This window comes from Lepidochelys olivacea, assembly GCF_965140295.1.
Source record: "Lepidochelys olivacea isolate rLepOli2 genome assembly, chromosome: 1".
Classification (NCBI taxonomy): domain Eukaryota; kingdom Metazoa; phylum Chordata; order Testudines; family Cheloniidae; genus Lepidochelys; species Lepidochelys olivacea.
Window position 1 is genome coordinate 36,008,631 of NC_140411.1, and position 22,336 is coordinate 36,030,966.

Here is a 22,336-nt window from a genome sequence, read left to right on the forward strand (position 1 = left end):
ACCGCTGTCCCTTTTTTTTTCTCCACCAGCTGTATGTGTTTCAATGATCACAGGATCTTCTCCTTCCCAGAGGCTAGTGAAGCTTAGAAAGAAAAAAAAACGCACTCGCGATGAAATGTTCTCCGAGCTCATGCTGTCCTCCCACACTGACAGAGCACAGACGAATGCGTGGAGGCAAATAATGTCAGAGTGCAGAAAGCACAAAATGACCGGGAGGAGAGGTGGAGGGCTGAAGAGAGTAAGTGGCGGGCTGAAGACAGGGCTGAAGCTCAAATGTGGCGACAGCGTGATGAGAGGAGGCAGGATTCAATGCTGAGGCTGCTGCAGGACCAAACCAGTATGCTCCAGTGTATGGTTGAGCTGCAGCAAAGGCAGCTGGAGCACAGACTGCCACTGCTGCCCCTCTGTAACCAACCGCCCTCCTCCCCAAGTTCCATAGCCTCCACACCCAGACGCCCAAGAACGCGGTGGGGGGGCCTCCGGCCAACCAGCCACTCCACCACAGAGGTTTGCCCAAAAAAAAGAAGGCTGTCATTCAATAAATTTTAAAGTTGTAAACTTTTAAAGTGCTGTGCTTAAAGTGCTGTGTGGCATTTTCCTTCCCTCCTCCACCACCCCTCCTGGGATACCTTGGTAGTCATCTCCCTATTTGTGTGATGAATGAATAACGAATGCATGACTGTGAAGCAGCAATGACTTTATTGCCTCTGCAAGCAATGATTAAAGGGAGGAGGGGAGGGTGGTTAGCTTACAGGGAAGTAGAGTGAACCAAGGGGCGGGGGGTTTCATCAAGGAGAAACAAACAGAACTTTCACACCGTAGCCTGGCCAGTCATGAAACTGGTTTTCAAAGCTTCTCTGATGCGTACCGCGCCCTCCTGTGCTCTTCTAACCGCCCTGGTGTCTGGCTGCGCATAACCAGCAGCTAGGCGATTTGCCTCAACCTCCCACCCCGCCATAAACGTCTCCCCCTTACTCTCACAGATATTGTGGAGCACACAGCAAGCAGTAATAACAGTGGGAATATTGGTTTCGCTGAGGTCTAAGCGAGTCAGTAAACTGCGCCAGCGCGCCTTTAAACGTCCAAATGCACATTCTACCACCATTCTGCACTTGCTCAGCCTGTAGTTGAACAGCTCCTGACTACTGTCCAGGCTGCCTGTGTACGGCTTCATGAGCCATGGCATTAAGGGGTAGGCTGGGTCCCCAAGGATACATATAGGCATTTCAACATCCCCAACAGTTATTTTCTGGTCTGGGAATAAAGTCCCTTCCTGCAGCTTTTGAAACAGACCAGAGTTCCTGAAGATGCGAGCATCATGCACCTTTCCCGGCCATCCCACGTTGATGTTGGTGAAACGTCCCTTGTGATCCACCAGAGCTTGCAGCACTATCGAAAAGTACCCCTTGCGGTTTATGTACTCGGCGGCTTGGTGCTCCGGTGCCAAGATAGGGATATGGGTTCTGTCTATAGCCCCACCACAGTTAGGGAATCCCATTGCAGCAAAGCCATCCACTATGACCTGCACATTTCCCAGGGTCACTACCCTTGATATCAGCAGATCTTTGATTGCGTGAGCTACTTGCATCACAGCAGCCCCCACAGTAGATTTGCCCACTCCAAATTGATTCCCAACTGACCAGTAGCTATCTGGCGTTGCAAGCTTCCACAGAGCTATCGCCACTCGCTTCTCAACTGTGAGGGCTGCTCTCATCTTGGTATTCATGCGCTTCAGGGCAGGGGAAAGCAAGTCACAAAGTTCCATGAAAGTGCCCCTACGCATGCGCAAGTTTCGCAGCCACTGGGAATCGTCCCAGACCTGCAACACTATGCGGTCCCACCAGTCTGTGCTTGTTTCCCGAGCCCAGAATCAGCGTTCCAGAGCATGAACCTGCCCCATTAGCACCATGATGCATGCATTGTCAGGGCCCATGCTTTCAGAGAAATCTGTGTCCATGTCCTGATCACTCACGGGACCGCGCTGACGTCGCCTCCTCGCCCGGTATCGCGTTGCCATGTTCTGGTGCTGCATATACTGCTGGATAATGCGTGTGGTGGTTAATGTGCTCCTAATTGCCAAAATGAGCTCAGCGGCCTCCATGCTTGCCTTGGTATGGCGTCCGCACAGAAAAAAGGCGCGGAACGATTGTCTGCCGTTGCTCTGACGGAGGGAGGGGCGACTGACGACACGGCTTACAGGGTTGGCTTCAGGGAGCTAAAATCAACAAAGGGTGTGCCTGTACATCAAGGAGTATTTCAGGCAGGACTTCACGGAGGGTTCCAATAAGAAATGGTGCACCTAAGTTATCGTTGTTATTGGAACAAGGAGGTTAGCCTGGCCTCTGATTGATACATGGCTAGATTTACCTCGCTGCACCTTCTCTGTGAGTGACTGCAGTGTGATCTAGACAGGGGAGGAGGCAAATGAGTACAAAACAAATCTGGTCTATTTCTTGTTCTGACCCACTCCATCTATCTTTTACATCTTTGGCTGGCAGCAGACGGTGCAGAAGGACTGCATGCCATCCACATCTCATGGCTGCTCGGCAGAAGATGGTACAGTACGACTGCTAGCAGTCCGTATCGCCTGCCCGCTCACCATAAGACGGTTCAATAGGACTGACTGCAGGACTAAAGAGAATGACCTGCTCAAGTCACTCCAAATTTAGTCCCTGCGCCCATGTCTGCCCAGGCGCTCCTGATCGACCTCACAGAGGCGACCAGGAGCACCTCAGACATGCCGATGACGGCTACCAGTCGTACTGTACCGTCTGCTGCCACAAGGCAAGGGGTTGCTGCTACTGTGTAGCAATGCCGTACCGCGTCTGCCAGCACCCAGGAGACATAGGGTGACGGTTACCTGAGCGGGCTCCATGCTTGCCGTGGTATGGCGTCTGCACAGGTAACTCAGGAAAAAAGGCGCGAAATGATTGTCTGCCCTTGCTTTCACGGGGGGAGGGAGGGAACGGGGGCCTGACGATATGTACCCAGAACCACCCGCGACAATGTTTTAGCCCCATCAGGCATTGGGATCTCAACCCAGAATTCCAATGGGCAGCGGAGACTGCGGGAACTGTGGGATAGCTACCCACAGTGCAACGCTCCGGAAGTCGACGCTTGCCTCGGTACTGTGGAAGCGCTGCGCCGAGTTAATGCAGTTAATGAACTTAGAGCATTTTCTGTGGGGACACACACACTCGAATATATAAAACCGATTTCTAAAAAACTGACTTCTATAAATTCGACCTAATTTTGTAGTGTAGACATACCCTAACAGCAGTAGAGCAGATCCCCTTTGCAGAGATTCCCAGCATCTTGCCTCCCTTTTCTAGTGCAGCGGAGCTGAATTATGTATGCTTCCAACACTGTGTATCCCCTGGTAAGTGGAGACAGAGAGGGCCAAATTTTGGCCCCTTATGCTCATAACTGAGTGAAAACTTTCCACCACAAATGTCATTCATAATTCAAACATCCCATTTATTCCCAAACATCTCTTAACCTGCCCCTTCCCCACGCAGAAAAACCTACCCCAATCAGAGTTCTGTCTCAAAGGGAGAAGTACCAAGACTCCATGAATCCACCAAGGACTTAGCTATTGCTACAGATTTTATGTGGAAGGTGCTCAGCTACTATAGGAATGGGCAGCAGTACGAAACTCTAAGAGAGAATTTAAAAACTACTTTTCACTTCAAGTATCTACAAGCACTAGCATTAATTATGATGTCACTTTCTTTGCTTTCCATGCAAAGTTCTGAAAACTTTTGTGCCTTTTGTCAATCTTCATGAAAAGTATTCTTTGGAATGTATGAGACCTCTGATTTTTTTCCACCAATAGGAAAAGACTGATTGACAAAAAAAAAACAAATCAATGTGGAATCCGCTCCCATTGACTTCATTTGTGCAGGATCAAGCCCATAATCTCCTGTGAACTATATCAGGCACCTCCCAGCATAATCATCAGCATGAACACCACTGATGAATCATAGTAATTCACTCCCACTAAAAACAGAATCCAGTCAGTCTTTTCAGTTAGGAATATGACAAATTATGTCCCCCTCCCCCACTTCTAAAAGCTAAGGATATTCTCGCAGACAAAAGAGAAATTTAAGAATAAAGTTTAAATGATATTGTCCTTCAGAGGGCTTGATACAAAGCCAATTGAAATCAATAACAAGATTCCCACTGACTCTTATAAGCTTTGCATCAGGCCTAAAACAGCATTAATGAAATATGAACGCTCAAAAGAATCCCAATTTATATGTGCTCAGGTATTTAAAGACTACTGTATTAAGGTTTGTCTAGACAAACAGTGTGTGGCAGGCTTGGGTTTAAATCTGCAGACTAGAGTGTCATGCATTAAACATGTCTAGATAAGCCTTTTCATACACATTAGGAGGGCAGAGATAAGACTTTGGCATTTCCAAGCGTCTGAGTACTTCTCCTTGGAAGCTTTACGTTTTTAGCATGCCCATACTAAAATTCATGTTGTTCAAGCCCAGGGGATTTTTGAATTAATAACGAGCGTTTGGGAGTTATTTATACTAGTGGCAAGGTTTGCAGAAGCTGCACCAATTGTCTTTCTGCTTGAGCAGCTGTTTCTTGTACGTAATAGAATGAAAAAATGACTATTTATTTCACTTTCTGCTTTACCGTTCTTTATTTTATTTGTGCCTTGTTGATTTGAAGGACTTGAAGTACTTTGTCAAAGCAGACAATTTGTTTTGATTTTTGGAAGGATAGATGCTTATTCAATAGGGATTCAAATCATACATTCTTGGCCAACACAACTTTTTTTTTTTTTTAAGTTGCAGTTTTGGGTTTGCAGGGACTGAAAGGTCTAGGCAAATGAGAGCATGATGAAGAGTTTGGCTGGTGAGAAGGGAAAGGGAGTGGCAAGATTTCACGATATAAATGAGTTTGCATTGGAACAGCTTCTAGAGTTCTAGATTCTAGAGTGACAATCTTTTGGATGATTGGGGAACTCTGCTTTGGTAAAGTGGACTCTGGCATTCAGATTTGGTCTAGTTTGACAATGGATACATTTGAGAAAACAAACAATTTGGTTACAATATAAGTTTTACATTGTCTATGTGACAATGTTGCAGTGTGATATTTTTACTATATTGTACATTTTTTAAAATAGATTTTCAATGTAAGAGAAACAGAAATTTCATCTTAGGTGAACTCTCCCATACACACACAGCTCAAGTGACCAGCAAAGACTACAGATAGTCTAACAGTTGCACAGAATTATTCTGATCCTGGGGCTACTTTAAAGTGGTCACTTATGGTGGGGATTCCTTTCAAGATGTAGTGCTTAAATACACTTCAGTGAAGACTGCGCTAACCATTAATACATATTGATGGATGCTTTAAAAAAAACATTTGTTCATGTATTTTTACAGTATTTTGTTAGTAGCTTTCACTGTGTTTGACTGACTAGGACGAGTGAATAAGATAGTGTGGAACACATCTAGAAAAAGACTAACCATTGTCTAGCTCAAGTCTCAATGCGCCAGATCCTCAGCTGATGGAAATCAGCATAGATCCATTGAAGTCATGGGTTTTGTCTGCACTAAGGCATGGCAGAAAGAAAATCCCACTGGTGCCACCCCCAGTTCAGCTGATCTGATGATAACTGTGGTGGAAAGTCTAGTGTAAAAAGAGTCTCCTATGTTTCTGGTCTTTTTACCACCTGGACACTGAAACCTGAGGTGGGGAGGTCAGGTTTAATAGACGGTGTTGAAAACACCAGAAACTTATGGTCTACTGCACTGGCATCGGCAGGTTATTTTATCTACAGCTCCTTTGTGGAGCTGCAGCTGACCATTACATCCGAGTTAAAGCTTTACCAAGGCACATGTGGCATTTCTCTGTATGTACCTGGTGAAAGGGGTGGAAAGAGGGGACAATTGTACCACAGCCCAGAGCTCAGGGACGCCCCCAAACATCTGCAATTCTTGTGTAAAAAAAAAAAAAAGTGAAATGGGAGGGGCGCCAGTGAGCATGAGGTACTGGAGCCACAGGTGCTGACTTTTGTTTTTGCTAGTGGGGGCTTTTGGAAGAGGTGTTTGTATTGGGGGAGTGGGACTCTGTTTTGTGGGAGGCTATGTTCAGCATATTTATATACTTCTTTCCTATTCTAGTTATTGAATAGGTGTCTATCAGTGGTATCTTAAGAATGTTATTATTATTAAAATGAACTGCATAATTACATTGTCATGAATAACAATATATTAAAATCACTGCACTCACCTACAAGCTGTTTTCACTAACATCCCAGTTTAAAGATATTACCTCTCACTGTGGCTTTCTGGATGAAACTGTCAGCAACACCGTGGCTCGTGGATGCTCAATACTGGGTTTACAATGGCACCGGGCCCACATGCAGAAGGGGCCCCAGGGCCTGGACCATGGCCCCACCCCACCCACTTCACCTGTGCTCTGCCCTGAAACCCCATCCACTGGTTGCTCCTTTCCAGCCCCCACTGCACCTCTCCATGCAAGAGATGGGCAGGGCCTCAGGGGGAAGAGACCGAGTGGGGTGGGGTCTCAGGACAGAGCACGCATGGAGTGGGGGGCGGGGCCCACAAAAGATTAATCCAGCCCTGTGGGTGCTGAGCACGCCCTAGTTTTTTCTGTGGGTACTTGAGCCGGCGTTGGCACCTATGACTGGGGCCCCAAATTTCTCTCAATGGGCTTCCTATTACAGTATGCCATACACATTAACTTCCAAGGGCTGATACATACTTTGAGAATTTAATGATCCTGAAGTTATACCAAATTATGTAAAATATGTCTGACTTCAGTGGGTCCTTTGTGGATGCAAGGAATGCAAGGGTGGGACCTATGCCAAGATCAAGAGCCTAGTTAAAATGCTGGAAAGAGAAGAGGCTGCTTGGGAGATTGGGCCAGGGATAATTAGTCTCTTTAGGACTGCTTTCCAAAAACTTTGTGAGGTTATTTTTCTCATTAAACTTCATATGTATTAGTTATGCCTTGTACAAATAATACCATGACTGCACTGCCAGGGTAAGCAACTCATAACATAGCCTTGCAATTGTCTACACATTTTACAAATAGCCAACCATATCACAGATGTGACTTCTGCTATGTGCTTTAGGCTATTGTACATACTTTCCCACACGAGCAAGTATATGACTCCTTTTAATTTATAGATAACTGTCAGGGCTGGGAACTGTTCCAAAAACCAATAATATAGATGTGCTTTATCAGTGGAACTTAACTTAAAACATCTATAAAAGCACCAAGATTACTCTTTCTATCCCAAAGATAGAAGCATGTTCTGAACTTAGATCAATAAAGATGCTCACAAGGATGTGCTACAATTTAAATGAATGTACCCTTAAAAATGTCATTTCTACTTCTCTTTGGCTTAGAATATACAGGATTTATTTATCCCATCACTTTAAGGATGCAGAATGCTATGAAAAAACTGTATTTTGTTCCTTCATTAAAATATGTTTGGCAGCACACATCATTGACTCTTTCACAGTGCTTTTTCGTCAGTCCAAATAGTAAGAGTTGGTGACTTGCTGGGCAGTGAAATGTCTGTTGGGATTAGTCAACATTGTTAGTTGTGCCTGCACTAAAATTCAAACAGTTAACAAGAAAATATATTGTCACTTAAAATCTGTCTCTTAATAGTTTAATCTAAAAGGTCATTTGAATCAGGAGCAACTGTACTTTCTTCAAAGAAAAAAAGTGCATAGGGATTTGTGACCATTTTATGAACAAACCTTTGAATTCAATCCTCTTGCCACCAAAAAAAGATTAAGAGCTTCTGGAAGCTTCCTAAGCTCTCAGTCAAATTCATGATACTGTTTTGTGCCCTGAAGAAAATTGTAGCAATTTGTTTAAGAAGTAAAGTTTCCATCTGTTCCATCTTGGTTTAAAGAAGCAGTATATTTTCAAAACCTCAAGGCGATATTTACTGAAAGCATAAGACATTCCTGATGTGACATCACAGAAGAAAAATATAGATGGGAGAATTTTAAAGCTTATACAGCCAGAAAAATGGAACTATAATTTCATATACTTTAAAAAAATTACTAAAGTCAAATAATGAATATTGGGCTGGCTTTAAAATGTCACTAGCTCACGGATTCCAGTGAACATAGCTGGTTAATGTGATCATTCAGAAATAAAGCAAATACATTTTTACATTGTACAAGCAAAAACTAAATAAAATGTCAACCTGCATGTGGAATATGAAATATTCATGTTCTAGACGAAATCATACCTTTAGCAGGATATACAGGATTTCACTTGGTGTGATTTTTTTTCTTTTTTTTTGGAAGAAAGTAAAAAAAACCCCAAAACATTAATCCAAAACTGGTTTTGAGGACTAATTTTAGTTACATAGTCTACCACCTGCAGGAATGTTATTTAATAGAATTTTTGTACTTCATTTAAGAAAACAAACAAACTTTTTAGCTATGATGTTTTTAAAAGGTTACCAGGACACTAGATAGCAGAATACTTGACAGCCTCTTGCTGTTTGAAGAATTATTTGCTTAAGCCAATATTTGTCTCCTTTAAAACTTATTTCACTTATACATTTACTTATAATGGGCAAGGAATATCTAAATTTATATATATTAAGCAGCACTGGCAACATGTAAAGACAAATGGCATCCCATTATTTAATAATGAACTGTTCAGTCCAGCAGAGAAAGCTATAACGTGAGCTAACGGCTGGAAGTTGAAGCTAGACAAATTCAGACTGGAAATAAGGTGTAATATTTTAACAATGAGGGTAGTGTACCAATGGAACAACTTACCAAGAGTCATGGTGTATTCTCCATTACTGACAATTTTAAAATCAAGGTTAGTGGTTTTCCTAAAAGACATGCTCTAGGAATTATTTTGGGGAAGTTCTATAGCCTGTGTTATATGGGAGGTCAGTTTAGATGATCACAATGGTCTCTTCTGGCCTCTGAATCTATGAAAAATAAACCTTCCTGAAGAAAATTTAATCAATATATTTCTGCAAAAAGCTTCAGTTTTGTGGGTATGGTCAGACTGCATGATACTTAACATGATGATGCACACGTAAGCCTTGATCCAAGTATGCAGGTATGCAGCTTTATGTTTCGGAGGAGGCATAATGCAAAAATGAGATTCAAAAATGAAGCTTATTCACATTTGCTATGTTAATGTTATACATACAGTAAACCTATGCATACAGGTATCAACGAAGGTCTATGGGCGTGCACACTTCATTAATGTAGCTTAAATCTGGATTATAGGAGCCATGTCTAGATACAGTTTGTGTTCTCACATGATCTGCTAAATACTGTAGATAAATAGATATGAAAAATGTTACACATATTGATTCTGAGTAAAGCGTTCTTCTGACTACAAATGCCAGACCCTGGGTCCAATTTAAACTGAATAAATTTCTAGAAAACACATCAAACTTTAAAAAAAATATGGAATCATAAACTGAAAAAAGTCACCAGTCACCTTAATGCTATTTAATCTCCTAGTTTCCTTATTTTCAGTTCCACAATATTGCTCATTGCTGCCTTCTGTTCTTCTCTCAAGATATGATGTGCTGAGATATTTGGGATATTTTTTAATGTGACATCTGAACATGAATCGTTAAGTGGCAGTTGTCTTACAAACAGGATTGATTTTTGGCATATTTCCCATATAGTGCTTGATGACATTTCTTGAGAGGAACCACTTGATTTTACTAGTGCAGAGGCCATGGCCAAATTTTCCGGTCTGTTACACCAACATACATCTGGAGTAAATCCACTGAAGCCAACGGCTTCATTGAAGTAACTCCAGATTTACCCTTGAAAAGAGTGCAGACTCTGTCCAAACATAGCTCCACATTTTGATTGCTTTTACCATGAAAATTATAAAAATATTTCTGAGATATTTAGTGTTCAAACAATTTAGCTACAAGGCCAACTAGGTTCTTGATTACTGCACAACAAATCAATGTATCTTGTATTCCCTTTCCAGTATAACAATGAATGAGAGGTCAAAGATAAAGCAACAGCAATTCTAGCTAACTCAGTAGCAGTCACATACAGTAAGTAATGAATATGGTTCTTGAGACTACTTTCCATTACAAAAAAAGGTGAGATTAAGAGCAAACACTTCTTGTACCATTACAAGTCTTGTTAACTGTGAAAAAGCAACAAAACCAGATTAAAAATATGGTGTATGTACAGTAATATTTATACTTACATATTCAAGCTCTTACTGCATGAAATAATCAAAGTACAACATACAAAACACTTCCAGTTGACCCAGATGTCAACACTGGAATTCTCTCCAATCCACAGAACCTGGGACTCTTCCTGTTCATTTCACCATCCCAGAAAAAATCATAGGTAAACATATGGGCTTTCTAACATGCTACGGAGGCCAACAAATTCCATTTGTCAGTCCACACTATTGCGGATGGGAAGAAAGATTACCAGAAGTTGAGAATGCTCACCTAGAGGATGATCATGCAATACAAATAAATAATAAGCAAGGCTTATATATCATTGTAATCATGGCTATAGCTGGTGGTACTGTCATAACAAATCCCTTACTTGTCTCTGATACTCAGAAAGCTAGTCTATACAGGGACATCTAGGAAAATTAATCCAAATTAACTAAGGGCTTGGCTACACTTGCAGATGTAGAGCACTGGGAGTTAAACCAGCCTTCGGAGACTGCAGCAGGGAAAACGCTGCCATGTGTTTACACTGTCAGCTGCAAGTGCACTGGCATGGCCACATTAGCAGCTCTTGCAACGCCACAGAGAGCAGTGCATTGTGGTGGCTATCCCAGTGTGCAAGTGGCTGCAGCGTGCTTTTCAAATGGGGGGGTGGAGTGTGACAGGGAGTGTGTTGTGTGTATGTGGGGGAGAGACAGTGTGTTCTGGGGGGCAGAGAGTGTGTCAGCATGCTATCTTGTAAGTTCAGACAGCAGCAGACCCCCTCCCCCCGGGCTGTCAGAAACGGAGCTTTGAAAGGGGATATCCGCATACCTGCAGCTGAGTTCAAAACAATGACAAGAGTGGCCACTTGACTTCAGGGGATTATGGGGTGTGTCTGGAGGCCAATCACAGCGCAGTAATCCAACACGTCGTCCACACATTTCAGCCGGGGCACAGCAAGAGTTATGCTTCTCGTGGAGGTAGATTACCAGGATCGCTCCAGCTGCAGAGTCCAGACGCTCTAAGTGCCTTGCCAGTGTGGACACCTCAGGAGTCAGGATGCCCGGGGCTGATTTTATGCGCTCTAATTTGCAAGTGTAGCCAAGCCCTAAAGGTGTTAATTTGAAGTAGATTAGTTAAACCGCATGAAATCCTGTGTGGATGCTGTTATTCAGAATAAAATGGCCTTAATTCATAGAATCATAGAATATCAGGGTTGGAAGGACCTCAGGAGGTCATCTAGTCCAACCCCCTGCTCGAAGCTGCACCAATCCCCAACTAAATCATCCCAGCCAGGGCTTTGTCAAGCCTGAACTTACTCAAAGGAAGGAGATTCCACCACCACTTTGGAAATGAATTAAACTAAACCAAATTAAGGCCACTTTTATTTTGAAAGGTGTTCATACAAGGGTTTACTGCAGTTTAAGTTATCCACCTCAAATTCACACATTTAGTTAATTAACTTTCCTGGGTATCCTTGTGTAGACAAACCCTAAAATACACGGGAGCCAAACCAGTAATGGGTTTATAGATCAAAGAAAGTTGAATGCCCGCCAGAAATAAATTTGAGGATAGTGAAGTCTGTATAGCACAAATGTAATGTGTACTACTAAGTCGGGCCCATTTTGCAGTAGCTGAAGTGTCTGAGTCCATTGCATTAATCCAATATGGCTGGACAAAAGGCACCAATAACTGACAAAGGCCGCATCTGAAAGAAAAGGGTATATGTCTTGCCTACGACAGACTAGTAGCAAAAGTACGCCTGGTCCCTGCTAACTATTTCAACATCTAGAAGCAGCCAAAGGCTCAATAAGACACAGCACCCCCCCGATTAAACGTGAGTAACGAAGACATTGTACCAGTCAAGGCAAAATACCAGTGGGGATTTCTCCTTCACAATTTCCTTCAGCTTACTGATATTTTTTTTCCATTCTGGTCAGTGCTGAGCTTCAGCCACCTATCCCTTATACAAACCTCAGCTAGATTTCAGGAAAGCAAATCTACCTCATCCTCTGGATCTGAGAAAATAATGATATAGAGCAGTGTGTGTGGCAGGTACACTGATGGCACTGCATACATGTCCAGCACGAGCAGCGACAGGATAGCACCCTGTGGTACTCTACACAAGGGATCCCTCAGGGAAGACAAGCGATTGCCCTGTCCTCTGCATCCTCAAAGAGAAAAAGAATGGAGTCACTCAAGTGCAAAACTATATTTCTGAGCAAGTGCATCATTTATACCTTGTGGTTAATATAAGTGAATCAGCATGGAAACGGAATGTTTGTCATTAGGACACCAGACCTGTCCACAGATATGTGCTGTCTGCATACCCAGGCCTAAAACCAATATAAGCTAGTGGTTTGAATGCTGCCTACCCATATATAGAATGTGTCTAGTACTCCTGCAACAGCTTTTACTTGCATTAGCAGCCTAGGTGCAGCAGGGCCTGATAGTTCTGCCTATAAAGTATTAGCACTCATATCAGGAAATCTTCACTCCTGATGCCAAAGAGCTATGTGTATGATGAAAGGGGACTCATGCCAAGTTATGATGAGATAAGATTAATTTTACTGGTTCTGAGATGAAATATAGCCTGTGATGTGACACCAGTATGTTTTACTGCTTCACAAATTATAGTTTCCATTTGCTTTACAATCAAATACTGAGTGTTCAGCTCCAGGCACACTGCTAGATGATATTACAATGTATAGTTCTGCTTATTAAGAATCTTGATTCTCCCACCCATAATCCTATTGATTAGTTCCATGTTTTGTGAGGAATTCCATTGATTTCAATGAGACTTCTCATGGCGTACACAATATGAGTAATGCTGGCAGAATAGGTCCTTAAGTACTCATTATACGAAAACTGACCTATCACAGTTACAGTTATAACCTTAGCTCCTGTTTACCACCAGCAATCTTTTCCTACTGATTCTGAACCCTTCTTAGATAATATTCCATTATCCACTGAACCATATCTTTGACTGCCGCAGTATAGATGCCAAATTCTGAAACATAATGCTTTTATTGACTTCTAAGTTCTGCCCGTTCTTCAAATGCCAAGTAGATGGCATAGAAGATAACCATACAAGACTTCAAAGTGACAAAATGCTATATGTACCTAAACTATACATACTTTGATATTTTAGGGCACTTTACAAATATAAATTAATCAAGCCACATAACTTACTTGTGAGATAGGTATTCTCTCTCCATTTTACAGACAGAAAAATAGAGGCCTAGACACAGGAAGTGACTGGATTTAAAGTTACACAGAAAGCATGTGGATATAGAACACGGCCCTCCTGATTCCCAGTCCTGTGCTCTTGTCACAACATTATCCACTGCAAAATTAGAGCTGTGTGAAATAGTTCTCATCTTTAACAAAACCAATAAAGAGAATGGCATCACTGATGACTTTTCCTTGTTTGTTAAAAAAATATTGAATCTCTTACTCATCTTTTGATTCACTAACTTCAGTAGGACTAGTAACAAGCTTAAAACTAAGCATATTCTGCAGTACTTAGATAGACCAGAGCCTATATGCATCAAGTGCTAGGCTTTCTTGGCCATCAATTCTAGGCATTGCCTCAGTGTTTGCTCTCTCTAGGGCCACATCCAGGCAGTGTGTAAATCTGGCCGCTTCTTCCTGCCCAGCATCTCTCAAAATCAAACCTTTCCTTTCCATCCTCACAGTTAACTCTCTCATCCAGCCCCTCATCATCACTTGTCTTAACTGTGACAACCTCCTTTCTTGCTTTGGCAAATACCATCTGTTTGCATCCCTCCACTGACTCCCTCTTGTCAAACACAAGATAATTGTCTTCACTTTAAGGCCTTTCATATCCTATAGCTGCTCTTCCTATTTCTCTTAGACTGTTGTTGAATGCTCAGCTCCCACCTTTGTTCTAACAATAATGCTAACCTGGATTACCAAATTTATCCAGTTTCCAACAAGCATCTTTACAGTCTCTCCCGCACCTTCCCTTATGTGTCAAAGGATTACCCATAGAAATCTGAAGAGCCACCACACTGTCCTCTTTCAAATCATTCCTTAAAATGTACCTGTGTCATGATTCCGCAAAACACCCCACAGCTGGTAGGCTGTGACTGCCGCTATTTCTTATGTTCCCCTGGTCTGTTTCTTGTATCCACTTGACTCGTCTTATACTTGGCACAGAAACCATCTTTGTACATTGCCTAGCACTGGAGCTCCAGGCACTTCCTTAATACAAACAAAGAATGACAATGATGGTGTGGAGAACTGAGGACTGTGCTAGAATTGCAAATTAACACTTTAAGAGCGGAGGGTGTTTCCTGGTCCTGCTTGTAGTCGAGGGGGCTCTGTAGGGAAGTGTGCAATCTGGGTACCAGCACTCACTTTGGAAAGGGCTTGCCTAGTAAAAGGTGGGCTGAGTTGTGCCTTTCTGCTTTAGGGAGCAGCCCACTTGGTCTCTCTCTGTTTTTGTGTTCTTGTGTGTTACATGACACCTTTCGGGAAGAGTATGTTAAGTTTTTAGCTAACTTTGCAGTGTATATGTTGTGAACATTACAGGTGTGTGCTGAGCAAAGTGTTCTTTGTTTCAGGGTCCTTAAATCAAATGTGTTCTGTTCTCTGGGTTCCAAGAGGCCTCCCCTTTCTGGACTGGGCTTTTTAAGATCATCTGCTGCCTGGTGTCACTGGCCCTGTAGGGTGTCTCTGTTCTACTTTTTTCCCTGCCCCTTTTCTCCTCCCTCATTGTCACTCATGGGTAGGGGAAAGGATCAGAACAATAGGGGCTCATCTGATTCAGTACAACTGACCACTGACATGCAGTTGATGGTAGTCACCAGCTATAAAGCCCACCCCACAATAACATGGGGAGGGGAAATGTCGTCTAAGGACACACAGGCAAATCCCTACCTCTTTTCAAAACTGATATGGGATCTTTAGTGTCCACAGAGAGGAGACGGTACCTCTGCTTTTAAAGGTCTCACCTGAGAGCGATTATGGTACCAGTCCCTCAACCTGAGATTAGATCAGCTCCAAATCTATAGCTCCACATGCCGAGCTCCCATTGTCTTCAATGAGAGCTGTTCACACAACTGATGAATGGGGCCATGTAACTGAGAAGTTTACCTCTTTCCATCAGACCCACAATCTTCACTCCTCAATACAGAACTCACCAAAGTTCTTGAGCCAAAAATTGCTTACACCTCATCAGGGTTCCCTCTTCTATTCCCTTTTTTTAGGCCTCTTGACAGGGCCTTATCCACAGTCGATACCAGGTGCTTTCCTAGCTCTCAGCATGGAGTGCCCCACTCAAGTCTTGCCTCCTCTCTGGCCTCTCCAGCCTGAGCAAGAAGCTTGCCATTATACCTTTGCCTTTCCCAGCATTCCTAGCTACTGCAGCCCCCATTCTGAATAGAAATCAAGAATGGACTATGTTCGACAGTGCTCACCTTATATTATTATTTTTCATTACTAATATTTGCACTCTAAAAATGATAACGAAAAGAAATAGTATTTTTCAATTTACCTCATACAAGTACTGTAATGCAATCTCTTTATCGTGAAAGTGCAACTTACAAATGTATATATTTTCTGTTATGTAGCACCCCCCTCTCCACCCGGTTACCTTCTTTAATGCCAATCTGCTTACAGGTCTTGATGGACAGGTCTGGGTTCTTCTGGATCCTGCCATCCACTCAGCAGGGTGTATCTTCTTTATTTTTTCCTATGAATTTATTTAGCGGTGCCTCCACCCCCCTCGCTCCTTCCTGGCAGGGCCACCAGGGCAGCTTGGGAGGAAAATTCTAACCACAGGGTAATCCCCACTTACTTGCCAGATAGTTGGAGACTTCCAAGAAATAACACAAACACAATAATTATATTAAACAGGAGACAAATATAACATAACAGGGTAACACACTATTTTTAGGTTCACCGGTGCCCACGCTGCTAATACCTATGACTTTCCCTAGTCACGTGACTTGATGTAGCAAATGTAAGATTAGTGTCCCATTGGTACGTGTACTTTGTTGGGGCCCTTGATGACCTATGACCACAAAATTCTTCTCTGCAGTGGTTTAGCAGTATGACTGACTGAGTTCAGTACAGCCCAAAGGACTCACAAGTGGGAGAAGGTGGTAAATCCCTCCACAGGTTTAATATGCAGCAGGTTATAAAATCCTCAAACCCTTACTCCCTGGCTTGAGGACATAGTTCAGGGAGTAGGGGGTCCCCAAAACAAATTCCCTGACTAACTAAAAGATGGTGCACTCACAAACTCCATGAATGATCCTCAGGTTCAGAGATGACTCTGGACTCCTCAGTCACTGCAGAGGGGCTGATCTCTGCTGGCAGGGATCCTCTTCAGGCAGGAACCAGGCTGCTTCGGTCCCAGGATCTCTCCTCACCACAAAGGGGTGCAGGGCTCAAGGTGCAGATTACACAACTGTACTAAAATCCAAACTGTAGTCTGCTACCCCAGCCTCCAGACTCGCTTACAGCAGGCAGCAGCCCTGGACTAGCAGACAGAGCAGACCTGACCATGTGGTGACTGGAAGCTGGAGAGCTAACTCAGCCTGGCTGGGGAAACTTCCCAGCAAAATTCTACAAACTGGGAGTCATCAGTGGAGAAGGAAAAGCCCACCTGAGGGATCTTGCTTTCAGGTCCCTAGAGGCCAGTTCTCAGGGGGAACCCTGCATGCAGGCTGGGGACTTACCAGCTCCCCACACAGCCAGTCCTATCCTTGCCCTGGCTGGCTCCAGACTGACTCAAAAATGGCTTCTCCCCTTTCCTGAACTCCCTGGGAGGGGTATCTCACTCCCTATTGGTTGCCAGGCAGACTCTGAGTCTGCCTTGGCTCACTCTCCCTACCAGGGACAGTGTGCCTCTCCCCGAACTGCCAGCAGACAGAGCCCCAGGAATCTAGGTAATCTCCTTGGGGTTACAGTTACATAACTGCACTCTAAAACAAAACAATGTAAAACTTTAGAGCCTACAAGTCCACTCAGTCCTCCTTCTTGTTCAGCCAATCATGAAGACAAACAAGTTTGTTTACATTTATGGGACATAAATGCTTATCATTTACTGTGTCACCTGAAAGTGAGAACAGGTGTTCACATGGCACTTTTGTAGCTAGCATTACAAGGTACTTACATGCCAGATATGCTAAACCAGAGGTCGGCAGCCTTCGGCACGCAGCCCATCATCATAATCTGCTGGCGGGCCGTGAGACATTTTGTTTACGTTGACCATCAGCAGGCACAGCCCCCTGCAGCTTCCATTCCTGGCCAATGGGAGCTGCAGGAAGCTAACCTTTACTCCAAGACCATAAAGGCATAATTTTCAATATAGTTACATTATTCCTTAAATTAAGTGGGAAGGAGAAGTGAATGCAGGACAACTAGAATAGCCTTCATGAAATATCAAGGTACTTAGAGAAATTTTTTAAATGTCAGCCTCTGCAGGACAGTGAAACAAAACAAAAAGAGATCTGAGATTGCGGCAATCCTAATGACATTTCAGGTGTTTAATTTGATATATAAAAAGGGTGGAATGCAAACTATATTATCTTTCAAAGGCAGCCCAATAATTTCCCTAAATATCCAGTTTTCCCCTCCGATCTCTTTGTGGTTTGGCTATCAGGCTAATTGCTTTCCTTGTGATTCTTTTGTTGCTTTAGCAAAAATAAGCCCCAATTACCATGACACATCTTCCCACCACGTTCTTCATTTTTTTTTTTAAAGTAACATTTTAACAAGGATCTGCAAGCCGTTTGGGCATCACATTCATCCTCTGATGGAGAGGGATAGACTTGAACTAGGAAATGGTCCCCAATTCCAATTGTATTTATGTACTGGATCCAGGGCAGGAAAAAAACTTCCCCGTGGTCACACCAACAACTGTGAAATAAACAATGATGCCAGAAATGAACCCTAATCCTGCGGGTTGAACCGCGGACGGAGCTGAGTTTAAGCTGTTATGCAGGCGCCCCCTGGGCTTCTCCGTCAGCCAGTCCCCATCTTCCCGTCCACAAGCTGGAGAGGAGCTATGGCCACTGCTGAGTGCGAGGCGGTGGTGAAGCACCAAGCCTAGCTGCCTTCTGCAGCCTGGCTGGAGGAGGACGGAGGACAAAAATGTGACAGGCCTTTATTCCAATATGAAAGTTTTAGTAGAGATAGTATTGGTAGTAGTAGCTTTAATTTCTATATCAAAGTCATGCAAAGGGATCCAGGAAGTTAAGTGTGTAGGAGAGGTGGGGTGCTTGTGATACGACCACACCGGTAAGAAAAGTAAGTTACTTTCACCCCAGTACAGGAAGCAGGTCTGGTGCAGCTGTGGGCGTGGAACACATTGGAGCAGCTAATGTTGCTACAAGGCTTAAATGATGACCTGTTGGCTCTTCTGTCCAATCAGAAAGCACAGTCACTTAGTGAGAGCTTATTGGGCCCAGCCAAGCTCTTGGGCTGCCAGGCAACCATGAGTTCCTTACATTAACACTGCTGAGGTCAGATTTTTACAAAATAAAGCGTTAAAGTTTCTGTTAAACTGAGTTGTGTAATACAACCTAAGCTATGGCAGAGCTATTACTGCACCACCATGTCATGCTAGATGCCTCTTTTTTATTGTTGAATGATCTGTAAGATTTCTTAAAGGATTTTAGTGCTAGAAAAAGAGTTGTACACCTGGGACTCTGACTGTCAGACATACAGCCTCTTGGCATGTTACATTGTAATCACGGATGCTAAACTGTATGCTGGGAAGTGGACCTCTTTGATCATCTGTACCTAAGAGATAAGATGCCAAGTCCTTTCCTGCTGTAGGTTTGCTGAGGAATGAATTAGTCCCTATGAGACTTTGTCAGCTCTCAGCATAGCACTGGGCAGTAGATAATTTGTACTTTCTTACAGTACAGAGAAGGCAGCTCAACTAGTAAACAACTGCCATAGTTCTTGCACAGAGTTTGTTTCAGCTGTATAATTATGGAATCATTAGCATTAATTGAATCACTTATCCCATGGTTACTTCTCAAAAATATATACTTGACTATATTTTAAGTTGTCAAGACACTCTAATTCTTCCTATAGACATCAGTCTGTTTTAGCCTTTATAGGCCTGATTCCTTTGTCACCTACATAAGTGTAAATCAAGAGTAACTTCAATGAACTCAAAGGAGTTACACTGATGTAAAACTGTTGAAAACAAGAGGTAAATTAGTCTATGTGGTCCAGATGTCATCCTGTATAAAAGAGTAGAAGCTGGGGGTCAGCCATCTCCAGAGCAGCTATAAGAGGAAATGGGAGACCTCCCATTGGCTGGGAACACACCATCTTCCTTCATCTGTCCCATGGAGACTGACCAAGAAAAACCTGGTTATTTCATTATACGTTGCATTATAGGGACAGTTTATATTTTGCAGTGGTAACATACTTATGTAGTCACATGACTGGCAGGCATTTATTTATTATACATTTTTAAAAAACAACCTATCAAAAGCTCTAGATGTCTTAGACATGTTAAAATAGTCATACTCATACATATTCAAAAAACCCAAACCAAAACAAAAAGCAACACCAGTGACTCCACAAAATCAGAAAATAGCCAACTAGAAACAAACAAAGAAACAAACAAAAATCATCCCACCAACGAATACTAATCGTAAGTGCAGAGACGCTGTTCTCTGTCCCTCTCAGAAGCCCGGGGAAACAAATGAGCCTTGCTGCTTGTCCCAAAGGTAAAAAAAAAAAAAAAAAAAGAGCTTTTTAGGACCCACTTGAGGAGTGAATTCCAGAGGTGAGAGCTCCTTACAAGTAATAGCCTGGCTTTTAAACAAAGAGGACTCCAGCTCATGCGCCTCCTCCAATCACAGCTGTGTCAGCATTCCAAAGGGAGAGAGGCAATCTCGCAAATTGGCAGGTCTCAAGCCCTTTAGGGCTTTATAGTTCATAACAAGCACCTGAAAACCAATTGGTGGCCACTGCAGATCACAGAGCATTGATGTCTTATGCGGATATTGAGAAACTCCAGGTAAAAAGTGGGCCTTTTACACTCGGACAAGCTTTGGCCTCTGAGTGGATTTAAGATGTAGCCCTATACAGTACATCTACACTGCAACATAACCCCATGCTTGAGCCCAGGCTGAAGTTTACCCCCTCCCCCTTGTGACCACGCTCCAATTGCTTTAACCCAGGCCTTGGACTGAGCTCAAGTTAAGCCAGGATGCAGGATATAAGCCCGATTGCTTTACAGTGTAGATACAGGCCTGCTTGACTCAGGTCCTGGGAGTCAGCCAGAAGTATCCCACACTTCCATGGGACAACTTCCTTAGTCCTCTCTATCCCAACACTCTGCAATCCACTCTGCTGAAAACAGAAGCCACCCCACTTTGCAAACTGCAGCAACTCAGGTCAGTGTTAACCTATTATCTTCTGATCACCAATCTGCCGGCTAGCTATCAGAGAGCCTCCTTGGTTTGCAATGGCAAGTGAACCAACCAAGCTTTTAGCAAAGCGAACAGCTTCAAACTTCCTATAATGGGCAGCGCGGGCAATAAATTCTTCCCACAGTGCACCACAGTCCTAGAGCTAGAGTGGCCTCATTTTGGGGGAGCTAGGGACTCTGGGATATGGTTACTTTGACTTGGGTCTGTGCAGGGCAGTGTGGACGACAGAACTCTTAACATAGGGCAAAAATACAATGTAGACACACAAGCCCAAGGTTCCATAACACAGGTTAGCTGATTCAAGTCCCACTAACCCTGAGCTTACATTGCAGTGTAGACTTCCCCATAGAGGGCACATTGCATTAGACCAGTCTCATGGTGGCACTGAAATTGGTAGCAAAATCCACATACAACAGAAAGAGTCAAAACCTCTGGGCTGGAATTAGGTGAAAAGAGCAATCTTGCTTACTAATGCTGCATGTCATCTAAAAACAACAGGCAGGTCCAACAGTATCCCCAGACGGTTCACTCTAGTATGAATTTTCAGGTAGATTACTTTAGAGGGAGACACATCAACTCACAGCATCTGCTCTCTCCAATCTACATCACTGACTGGTATATGATTAATAATTTGTTATCAGTGCCAGTGGTATCTGTGCAAACCTCAGTTTATGCAACCATTTTTTTTACATTTTTTTTTTACTATGGGAAACCATGCAAATTACTGAAAGTGTAGAACTGTTTATATGCCAGGTCTGGATTGTCAGGGGTATCAGGATATAACTACAGTGAGGAAGGTATTATCCAAGGGTGGATCCTACAGAAAGAGCAGAGATTTCCATCCCATAGAGCTCAGGCTGGAACCTAGGCTGTTAACCCTGGTGAGGGGGCAGAGCCCGAGCCTGAACGTCCACACTGCTATTTTTAGCTCTGTAGTGTGAGCCCCACGAGCCTGAGTCATTTGACCCAAGCTCTGAGGTTCGCTGCCGTAAGAGGGGTTTTTTGCAGTGTAAATGCACCCTAAGTCTGGCCCTGAGGCTTCCATAGAAGGTTACACATACAGGAGAATTGAACTGTTGTGGTAGGATACGAGAGTGCAGTGAGGGTCTCTTACACCAGCGGGGTCAGTGGTGTGTCCCTTTCCCTGAAGAGGACTTGTAAGTAGCACACTTTTGCCTTCATGAAAGCTCCCAATCTCATGTCTTCCTTATTCAGCAGCTATGACAGGCTGTTTTGGACAATTGCAGCCACTGCCTTTTGTTTTCTCAGGTTATTTAGCACTTCAGTTTGTCACTATGTTTTTTCTCTTTTACTTGACTCACTGAAAGACTAATGTTGCTGCAGGACAGGTGGTGAGAGGCTTTTTCCAGTCTCACTGCTTCCTCCTCTGATTCTGTATGTATGTGAGATTTTTAAAATCATCTTCATGTAGAAATACATGATATAACTGCTCAGCTGTGATAAACATAGAAAATCATAGAAGCTAGATGTGGAAAGGCCTGTCTAATCATCCACTCCATCTCCCCAGCGTTGCAGGATTGTTCCCCACAGTACACTTTTCTGTGCTTTGTCCAGTCTAGTTTTAAATGTCTCAAGAGATGGGGCTTCTGCTTCTATAAGGAAAGACAGATTCTAACATCTCACTGTGAGAAAGATTTTCCTAAAATCTTCTTTCTTAGTGTTCTACCCCCATGTATCACATTATATATTTCCT